General features: G+C 30.4%; 1 long non-coding RNA gene across 1 annotated transcript in view; it reads left to right on the top strand.

Moving 5' to 3' along the window:
- The first annotated feature begins 4319 nt into the window (after positions 1–4319).
- LOC105118298 (uncharacterized) overlaps positions 4320–10596 on the top strand; it is a 12938-nt gene continuing 6661 nt past the window's right edge. The window contains exons 1-2 of the long non-coding RNA XR_840925.1: positions 4320–4606; positions 8592–8598. This is a non-coding gene — a long non-coding RNA (uncharacterized LOC105118298). The remainder of the gene's footprint in view (positions 4607–8591; positions 8599–10596) is intronic.

Raw genomic sequence — 10596 nt, 5'->3', positions numbered from 1 at the left:
ATGTTTCGTTTCCATGATTAGTTCTAATTTCTGTAGGTGAATGTGCGCTTGCAATCAAGGTTTGTAATCTTAATAATTTTTTGATTTTATTTAATTTTCTTTAATAGTTTTCTAATTTCTTTTGCTTTAGACTATATAGCGTCTAAACCCCTCAAATTGCATATCATCTAGCATAAAAAGTTGACTTAAACTTTTCTTGTGGGATCGACTTCGTGCTTGCTCTATACTATCTTGTGTGTTGTATTTAAAGTTTGGGAAATTAATTTTGCAATCGCGATATAGCAACAACAAGTGAAGATAGTGCAGACAATATAGAGAATCGATAAAGGCTTGATGATAGAGAATATGCCAAGATAGCATAAAAGTTATCATTAGTTGCAATAAAAGCTTAAACTTTGTTTAAATAGATTGAGACTATAAGTAACATAATGATTGCAATGCTAGCATACTTGCAGAACAAATTTACAAAAATCATGCTTAAAAAAAAACCATTAAAGAAAGCTTACTAATCTAAAATAAGTTTTGGGAGTTAGAGAGTGAAGGTGATCATTATAAAATTTATGCAAACAATTAGGACTCTAGACGATAAATTACCAACCTATAGAGGTAAAGTGAAAGTTAATTAAAATATAGTTTTCATCTTTAGAAGGCAATATGATGGTGAAACGTCAGGAAGTTGAATAACCTCTAATGTTTGCTTCACAATTAAAAACCTTTTTTTAAAAGATAAGTAGGATTGAAAAGCCTATTATAAATTCAGAGACAAGAGGTTTGGAACCCTATAGTTTAGATAACTAGAGCAAGAATAAAAAAGCCCAAGATAGATAGAAAAGCTATGTTGATGATCAAAAGAGAATTTTAAAATTTAATATAGGTGATTAAGTATTCCTAGAGCTCATTCTCTAGAAGAATGTACTTTGATTCAGAAAGAAAAGGAGGTTGACACCAAGATATACGATATATCGGTCTATTTAAAGTTATAGAGAGGATTAGACTAATAGTCTATCAATTAATATTGCCATCCCATCAATCAAAGATGCATGATGTGTTTCATGTATCTCTGCTTTGGAAAGTTAAATTGAATTCATCTCAAATTCTACCACAAGTGCCAATAAAGATTCAAGAAGATCTAACACTACTGATTAGGCTAGTAAAGATTATTGATTAAGGTGAAAAGAAATTGTGAAATAAGGTTAAGCTGCTGGTAAACATAATATGGAGAAGTTGATGCAAAGCTCATGAGCTCTTGATCACATGACCCACACGCAAATAATACAACTCCTAAAACGCCAAGAAATTAGGTTCGGAAGTGTGACACATAAATTACCTTGAACCGAAGTACCAACATTTTATAATCTAAAACCCCCACCCATTAAATAGCAATTTACAAATGAGAAGTATAGGATGTCGTTATGAAGATAGTTGTTATTTGATAAGTCGATCAGTTCATTAAAAAACCACAGTAGGAGAGAAAACTCACCATCACACACTCACAAATAGAGATGCGAGAATATGAATTATTATCAAGAAAAAACATGAAACCAAACTTAGGTTATAAAGGTGTTTTTATATGTGTAATGACTTAAGCTAAACCCTAGAATACCTACGATGTGGATTTGTATAAGGCCCACTTACATTCAATCCCAAACCCTTAATTAAACAAGCCCAAATACTAATAATCAAGCTGAAAACATGGAAATAAAAATTAAAATAAAGTTTTGAAGCATGTTTCCCTAAATAACTAAGAGAATAACATAAAAGAGTCTTATTTCTTAGACCAAATAGTCTCCTTAGTCGAATAATCCTTCCTTCTAGCTCTAGGATCAGTTGTCGACTTTAGGAATTTCAAATAAACAATTCTGATTTAGAAATCTTTGTTGTGCCTTTAGCTTTTCCTTGTAGAGCTTGGTTTTCTTGCTTTACTTGGATAAAAATAATAATTAATCCATCTTTAGTTTTCGACTTTATTAGTTTCCTTCATATAGTAGGGGAATCATTAGATAATCATTCTTTACTTAAGAAACAAATATGTCGTCCCTTAGTTTCCTTAGTGGACTAAAAAACCTTTTCTTTTCAATGCTAAGAATTCACTTTTATTAAGGATCTGATTTGGCTGAATTGTCTAGCATAAAAAGGAGAATAATTGCTAACTTTTAATCCTTATAATATTAGGAAATATTGCTCAAACAAGGTTGTTATAGGGCTAAATACATCATGTTCATGTTGCACATAGATTAGACCTGTTTTTGCATTTGGATTAAATGAATCAAAAGTTGTCCTTTAAGCTCCATTGGCACCATTTGCTCCCGTAAATCCATCTTGGCCTAAACATGCTAAACAAGACCATTAATGTGTCATAACCTGATTTTTACTTTTATTTTTTATTTTTTTAAATCCAAAAACAGTGATAAATAACAAAAAATAAAAAAATAAAATTTTGATGCACTTGCGTTGTTTTTGGTATTTTCAACATCTTAAAAAAAAAAGAATTTAAAATTTCTATTTTTAACATGTTCAATTTTTTAACAAATTCATTTAAAACAAATTGATATCTTTTAAGAAGTCAATGTTGACGTTGCATTTTTTAAAAAAATAAGAAAAATAAAAATTACAAAAAAATTTAAATAATGAGACCAAAAGTACAAAGAAAAAAAAAAGAGACTAAAGTGATTTTGTGTTGCTTGGGCACTAAGCAATTAAGCAATTAAGAGGAAAAAGACAATTTGGTTTTGCTTATAAATGTGTGGTTTTACCACACACAAAATAGAACATATTTAAGGAGAGAATTAGTTAGGGAACAAAAAAAATCACCCACATACCAATACTCTCTCCCATGCTATCGAGCACACATATAACAAAAAAAGATGGATTTCTTTTTCCTATCCTAGCTCACCTGTAGCCCAATCTTCCTTACATGCTTTCTCTCTCTCTCTCTCTCTCTTTCCAAAAGCAACAAAAAACCTGTATCAGCCTTTATAACTAAACTAATGACAACTAACACCATTTCAATATTTTATCCCCATTTTCTCCTTCATTAAAACAAACTTAACGCCCATTACAGATCCAACCCTAACAACCTTCAACATCAGTCTTCCCTTTCTACTTAAATATCTAATAGACCAGCCTCCAACACCATCCCTTCCACCCGAGACCACTAGCTAACCTCACTCTACATTAACAACAGTTGTTCCTTACAAACCAATTTTAGCCTTTCCCTTTTCTCTCTCATCATGAACACAGTATAGTAGTGCCGATCAAGGTTGTTAAAATCATGATTCAACTCGTAAAATTGTATGATTTTATGAGTCAATATAGGCTAAACGTGCTAAATCATTCTTAAAACTTGGAAATAGGTAAAATCGGGTCAAAATAAGGCAAAATTGTTAAAATAAGGTGAAATCACATAAAAACGCGATTTCACACCTGATTTTACGCGTTTAACACAAAATAACAACTATGTGCCACTGTTTCATCTAGCTCCAGGTGTCAAGCACGTACTCGTCTATTGGCTATTACACAGTCACATACAGAACAAAAGCAAACAATTAACACATTCTTTCTTCAATCTTCATCTTTCTTCATCGACTTTCACACAACACAACAAAGAAAAAAAATCAAAATCCCTTAGTCAATAACAGCTTTCTTCATCCTTATTCTTCTTCTCTCAGCAATTCAAGTTCCAATAATCAGCCACTAGTCCACCACCAACAACCCTATTTCTCACCAGCCACCGTGAGATTTAGATTTCAGACAACAACAACGGTAGCTCTCCAGTGATCCAGTCTCTACCAGCCATCGTAAGTTATTCGTTTTATCTTTTTTCACCTTCTGCAAATAGCATCATGATTTAGAGTCTAGAGTAATTTATTTGTAAAATTACAGACATGTCCATGTCCCCTATGTCATGGGTCTTTCACCGAATCCTAGTCACAGTGAATTTGCAAAGAACTGTGAATTTTACAATTTACATAACTTTTTGAATTTTTATTTTTTGATGGGCTAAGTTTCGATAACAAAAAACAAGTCTGTGAATTTGATGGGTTAGGTTTCGAAAACAAGTCTGTGAATTTTTTGATAACAGTGTTTGCTAACTGTTTGTGAATGCTTTAGTTAAGCACGTTTGATTGTTGTTTAGCAGTTTTTTGTTTTGTTAAATTTGTCTGTGAATTTGTTTTGATAACAGTGTTTCGATAACAAAGTCTGTTAAACAAGTCTGTGCATTTGTTTTGATAACAGTGTTTTGAACTTTTAATAACAATTTTTTTATTTATTTTGAATGTTATATAGATGGCAGAAACAAGTTTGTGCATTTGTTTATAGTGTTTTGGTTCACAATAGATAACTAGAGAGGAAAACACTTTGATAGAATGGTTTGATAGAAAACTGGGTTCTGATTTTGAAAATGGTTTACTTGTTTATTTTTCAGAGCTTACAGGACAGAGAGGAAAACACTACAAGCAACAAATAAATCATTTGGAGAAAAATGTAAGTCATGAGTTATAATGTTATATTCTATCATTCAGTGTTTTGAATTCAGTGTTTTGGTTACTGATTTTAATTAGTTTTTGAATTCAGTATCATGGTAATTCTTTTTTGATAGCTAGATGTCTAATTACAAAATTAATTACAATCATAAAATGTTTGGATTGATTATATGGTTGATTTGAGTTGATCATTGAATTGTTAAACTTATGACATCTAGAAAAAATGCTTCTGGTAATAGGCTTGATGTGGGATGGCAGCATGATATAGATGTTGATAACAATTCTAGAAAAGTTCTGTGTAAGTATTGTCAAAAAATTATTAGTGGAGGTATTTTTCGTTTCAAACAGTATTTGACTTGCACTCGTAAGAATATTAAGCCATGTCAGCAAGTACCGGAAAATGTTAAGCAGATGATTTTGGGTATTTTAGTGAAAAATCTAGAAGCAATTGAAAAGAAAAGAAAGGCCCATCAATATAGTGGAAACAATGATGATGATGATGAAATAAAAGATATTAGCTCCAAGGACAAATGAAAGAGAGTAGCTAGTGGGAGTAGAAGTATACAAACAACTCTAAATCAATTGTTAAAAAAAGATATTAGAGAAGAAGCATGTCAATAAATTGCTAGTTTTTTCTACACTAGTGCAATTCCATGTAATTGTGTAAAACACCCTGAGTTTATTAAGGTACTTGAAATGATTGCAAAGCATGGGTCAGGTTTCAAGCCTCCATCCTACTATGAAATTAGAAAGAAGTATTTGAAGCAAGAAGTGGATCAAACAATGAAATTGCTTGAGGAGTACAAGCTAGAATGAAAAAAAAACAGGTTGTTCAATAATGTCTGATGGATGGACAGATAAAAAAAGACGTTATATTTGTAACTTTCTGGTTAATAGTCCTAAAAGGATTTTTTTTTTGTCATCTATGGATACTTCTAATATATCCAAGACTGCAGATAAGGTGTTTGAGATGTTAGATGCCATTATGGATAGGATTGGGGAGGAAAATGTTGTCCAAGTAGTCACCGATAATGTTGCAAATTATAAGGCAGGGGGACAATTATTGATGGAAAAAAGAAAGAGTTTGTTTTGGACACCATATGCTGCCCATTACATTGACTTGATATTAGAAGATTTTGAGAAGAAGTTAAAGGTTCATTAAGTAACTATTGCTAAGGGAACGAGAATCACCTTATATATTTATTTAAGAACCATTCTTATTTCTATGCTAAGACACTTTACGAAAGGAAGGGATTTGATTAGGCCTGTTGCCACTCAGTTTGCTACTGCATATTTGACTCTAGGATGTTTGAATGATCATAAAATGTAGCCGATGACTATGTTTACTTCCAAACAGTGGAGTTCATGTAGGTTTGCAAGAATAGAAGAAGGGAAACGAATTCAAAATTATGTTTTGGACAACATGTTTTGGCATGATGTCACTATATGTATTAAGGCAACGTATCCTCTAATTAAAGTTCTTTGATTAGTTGATTCAGATGAGAAACTAGCTATGAGTTTTATATATAAAGCAATGGATGAAGCAAAAGAGAAGATACAAGTGAATTTTGGTTCTATGAAAAAAAGGTATATATCTTGCTAATTTTTATTTAAATGTTGTCATCTATTAATATGAATGTTTTTCAATTGTGATATTCCATGATTGTAATGATATTTTTATTGTTTTTTTTATATAGTTATATATCTATATGAAATATTGTTGATGCAAGATAGGAACTTCAACTCCATAGACCCTTATATATAGCAACTTATTATTTGAATCCTCATTATCATTATAATTCTAATTTTAAAGTTAATGCCAATATTAAAATTGGATTATATCAATGCTTAGAAAAGATGGTGCCTAATGCAAGTGAAATGTGCAAAATTGACTTACAACTTGAATCATTCAAGGATGTAAAAGGGTTGTTTGGCATTGATGCTGCCAAGACAGAAAGAGATAAAAAAACTTTAGCTCAATGGTGGGATTCTTATAGGGATGAATGTCCAAAATTACAAAGTTTTGCAATCCAAGTTCTAAGTTTGACTTGTACTTCATCTGGATCTGAGCGTGATTAAAGTGCATTTGAAATGGTGAGTTTTTTTTATTTTAAATGTTGAAATATTTGATAAAAATCTTATAAATTTAAATTGTTTATTGAGGTTCATACAAAACAAAGAAATCATTTGCATCAGAAAAAAATGAATGACTTGGTATTTGTAATGTGCAATCTGAAATTGAATGATAACCAAGTCAAAAAGCAAGCTGATGATTTTGGTGTAGAAGATGATCTTTCATTTGATGATGATTGGATAACCGAAGGAGAAAAACATTCAAACTTTGATTTCATTGGTGCTATTGACAGTGCAATACGAAGACAAAATGGTAATGAAGATGAAAGTGATGAAGAAAAAATTCCTAATGATGCTAAAATGGAGAGTCATGGTACTGAAAATGATTTGGAGATTCAAATTGATGATATTGGTATTGGTACTAGTAATAGCACTAATATTCATAATATTGGTGTTGGTACTAGTAGTGATACTAATAATCCTCATGATACTAATGATATTGATGAATGCTTGAGGAAGATGAAGGCAATGAAGCTGATTTTAGTTTACATGACACACCAGCAGATTGTTTGTTTTAAGTTTGTTAATTATTAGCTAATGAAAAGTTATTTAAATTATGTATGAATTTTTATTTGAATCATGTATTTTAAAATGCTTGAACTATGTATTAATTTTTATTTGAAGGCTTGAACTATGTATGATTTTTGTTTGAATTTTTATTTGAAGGCTTGAACTATATATGAATTTTTATTTGAAGCATGTATTTTAAAGTGCTTAAACTATGTATGAATTTTTATTTAAAGCATGAATTTTTTTTAATGTATTTTAAAATTCTTTATGATTTTATGATTTTACGATCCGAGTTTGTTTTGTATTTTTCGTGTCGTGTTAAAATCGTGATTTTAACAACCTTGGTGCTGATTTGACACCTTCATTTTCCTCTTGATTGACCCAGATAAACCCATCATCATTGACTCAATATTGACCCACATATCATTTATCACCTTTACAACCTTGCACCAAAAGCCTCAATCTCCAAACAACTCCAAACAAGCTTTTCCTCGTTCATTTCCTTTCCTTCTCACCATTAACTAAAGAGATGCGATGGGCTGCCATCCTTCCCCATGATCTTCTTCTTCTCCACCAACCTCTTGGCCGAACCATTATCAACAGCCTTACCAAAAAAAATGAAGATTGAGCTTCCCTCTTCTTTAATCAAAACCAATAAACCAACAACAACAACCCATACTATACTTTTTCATCCTCTCCCATACTTCACTTTCTCGTCCTTACAAACTAGTGGCCACTAACATCTTGAAAAATTGCCTTTACCTCCCCTTTAGCCACTATTGCTAGCCATTCTTTAATAATACCTAACATCATTCACTTGTGATAACAGGAACAATCACTTGAAGAAGAAGAAAAGAAAAATAAGTTGAGAGGGAGAAGGAATCAAATATAAAAAAGCAATAAAATTAAAATCAATTGTTTGTTTCTTATCTTTTGTAGGTAATAGTGAATCACTGTCAGTGCAAGAAGAAAGAGAAGAAGAAAAAGTTCTAAATCTAACAATTTCTAGGTTCACTCATGGCAGCACGTGAACCTATGTGCTAACAGTGTTTGTGGCATGTGGCTACACGCATTGCCATTATTCCACCACTTTCAGGAGCTTTCTAGTACTATTCTTGTACCTTTGAAAGACTTCGGACCTGATTCTTTTAGTCCCTGGACCCTTTAAATACCTTAGAAGGTTGATCTATTAACCCAAATCATTTTTGGACAAATTACTATAGAAATGTGAAATTTTGAAACCAAAATGCCTTTTATTTTGTATAATATTTGGACTGTTTGGACACTATTAATTTAGTTCAATATGTGTTTTGCTTTTGAAATAACTTGATAATTTGTGTAGTATTGTGAGTTTTATTTTTTTAATATTGTATTGCTATTTGAACATTAAATGTTTAATCTGGTAATTGTGTTTGAATTTATGTTGATTTGAGTTTAGATTTTTAATTCATGGATTATGTTTAGGTTTAGTGTTTACTTGCTTTGAGTTGAGTTTGATTAGCAAATCATTTGTTTTAAACGGATATTATGTTTAGAGTTTTAAGTTTTGCCTAATATGGCTTTAATAAAATTTTCAAATGCTTAGAAGAAAATTTTGCAATTGATTTTTATTTCCCCACCTTTTTCTACCTTCACATATTTAATATTTGGAGTTGTAACTTCCACGCGAGGTGTGTTTTTAGTGTTAAGTAAATGGGTTGCTTTCTACCAAAAAATCTTTCTTTTAAAAATATAATTTTTATTTAAGTTGCATTCTGCCAAGTCTCTCAAAAATATATTATATTTACATATTCCCTTATATAGAAAAACATTATTAAAAAATAGTTTTTACTTTGCATGTATTTTTTTTATTTAATAACTAGTTTATTAAAGTAATGAGAATTTGACCTATATTTTAAATTCACCAAAAAAAATTAGTTTCTTTCAATCTTTAAGATTACAAACTAATACATAAGACGTATTTCTGATTTTAAATAAAGAAATTTTTTTTTTATTTTTTTATTTGTTCTATATCTTTACTAAAATTATTATTTTCCTTGATATCTTAAATTATGAACTTATATGTAAGATATATTTCCGGTATTAAAGAAAAATATAATTTTTTTTTTCATTTTCATGTTTTGACTTTATAATAGCTAGATTTTAATTTGATAAGATAAGAATCCCCTTATTGAGGAAGATTTTTCTTAAAACTTGGATAAACCAACTGTTAGAAACACATAATAACTTTAGTTTTTTCAGATAAATAAGAATGCAACTTACCCTAGGTAAGGTGTTTTAAAGGTGCTACACCCTCCTTATTCTCAACCTATCCCTTTATCTAGACTCTTATAGACTGATAGGTTTTTTAGTGACCATAATACTAGGTGATGACATTTATTCCTTTGGTTTCATTGATGAATGATAAAAAAATTTTGTTTTTTCCACCATACATTTTCATTCTAATCTCGCTTCAGATGGACGATCGTCACGGCGCCACACAAGTGTAACATAATACTTCCTTAAACTTCTTTGCCCTAGCCCTTATAATGGCTCACTTGGCACCTTTGAAGGGTTAATGGTATGTTTAGTCATGGTGTTGAGCTAATCTTTATCTTCCTCTCTTTTTTTTTAAAAAAGGATTCAACCTTAAGTTATAACCTATACCAAATACAGAAAAATTAGAAATATTACAAAATAGCACTAACACCATACTTACCTAGTGAATCAACTTTATAAGCATTATCATTGATCTTATCAAAGATCTGAAATGACCTATCTCCTATTGGTTTTAACTTGGATTTACCATAGATTGAAAATCTCTCTTTACATATATGGACTCGAACCTAATCTCTGAGATGAAGGATAATTTATTTGTGCCTTTTATTTGCTTTGTTGCATGCACACGATTCTTTTTATTTATTTATTTATTGTTGTAAACTCTTATAAAGTGCTTTCATAATCTGTGCTTTACAATTACTATCCAAATTAACCTTTTCATTAATAGTCAAAGAAATCAAATCTAAGAGAGTTAAAGAGTTAAAGTCATACATAATCTCAAATTATGAAATATCAGTAGTAGAATACACACTACGATGACTACATGCAAACTTTATTAATTAAAAACAATCTTCCTAAGTCTTTAAGTTCTTTTGAATAACAGTATGTAATAGTTATGTTAAGGTCCTATTAATTACCTTAGTTTGTCCATGTATTTGAGGGTGATATATAGTTGAAAACAACAACTTAATATTTAAATTTCCCCAAAACACTTTTGACACGACTAAAATATTGATGTCTTCTCCCAAGTGCAGGAGTGTCGAAGTAATAAATAACCCGGCAAGACCGGGGTCGAACCACAAGGAGGTTAATTGTACAAATTATAAAAAACAATTAAAAAACAACAATAACAACAACAGTAATAACAATAATAATAATAATAGTAATAACAATAATAACAATAACAATAATAATAATAATAATAATAATA

Source organism: Populus euphratica, unplaced genomic scaffold, assembly GCF_000495115.2.
Source record: "Populus euphratica unplaced genomic scaffold, PopEup_1.0 scaffold1864.1, whole genome shotgun sequence".
NCBI classification, from domain to species: domain Eukaryota; kingdom Viridiplantae; phylum Streptophyta; class Magnoliopsida; order Malpighiales; family Salicaceae; genus Populus; species Populus euphratica.
Note: the sequence above shows the minus strand (reverse complement) of the source record. Positions and strands in the feature narration are given on the sequence as shown.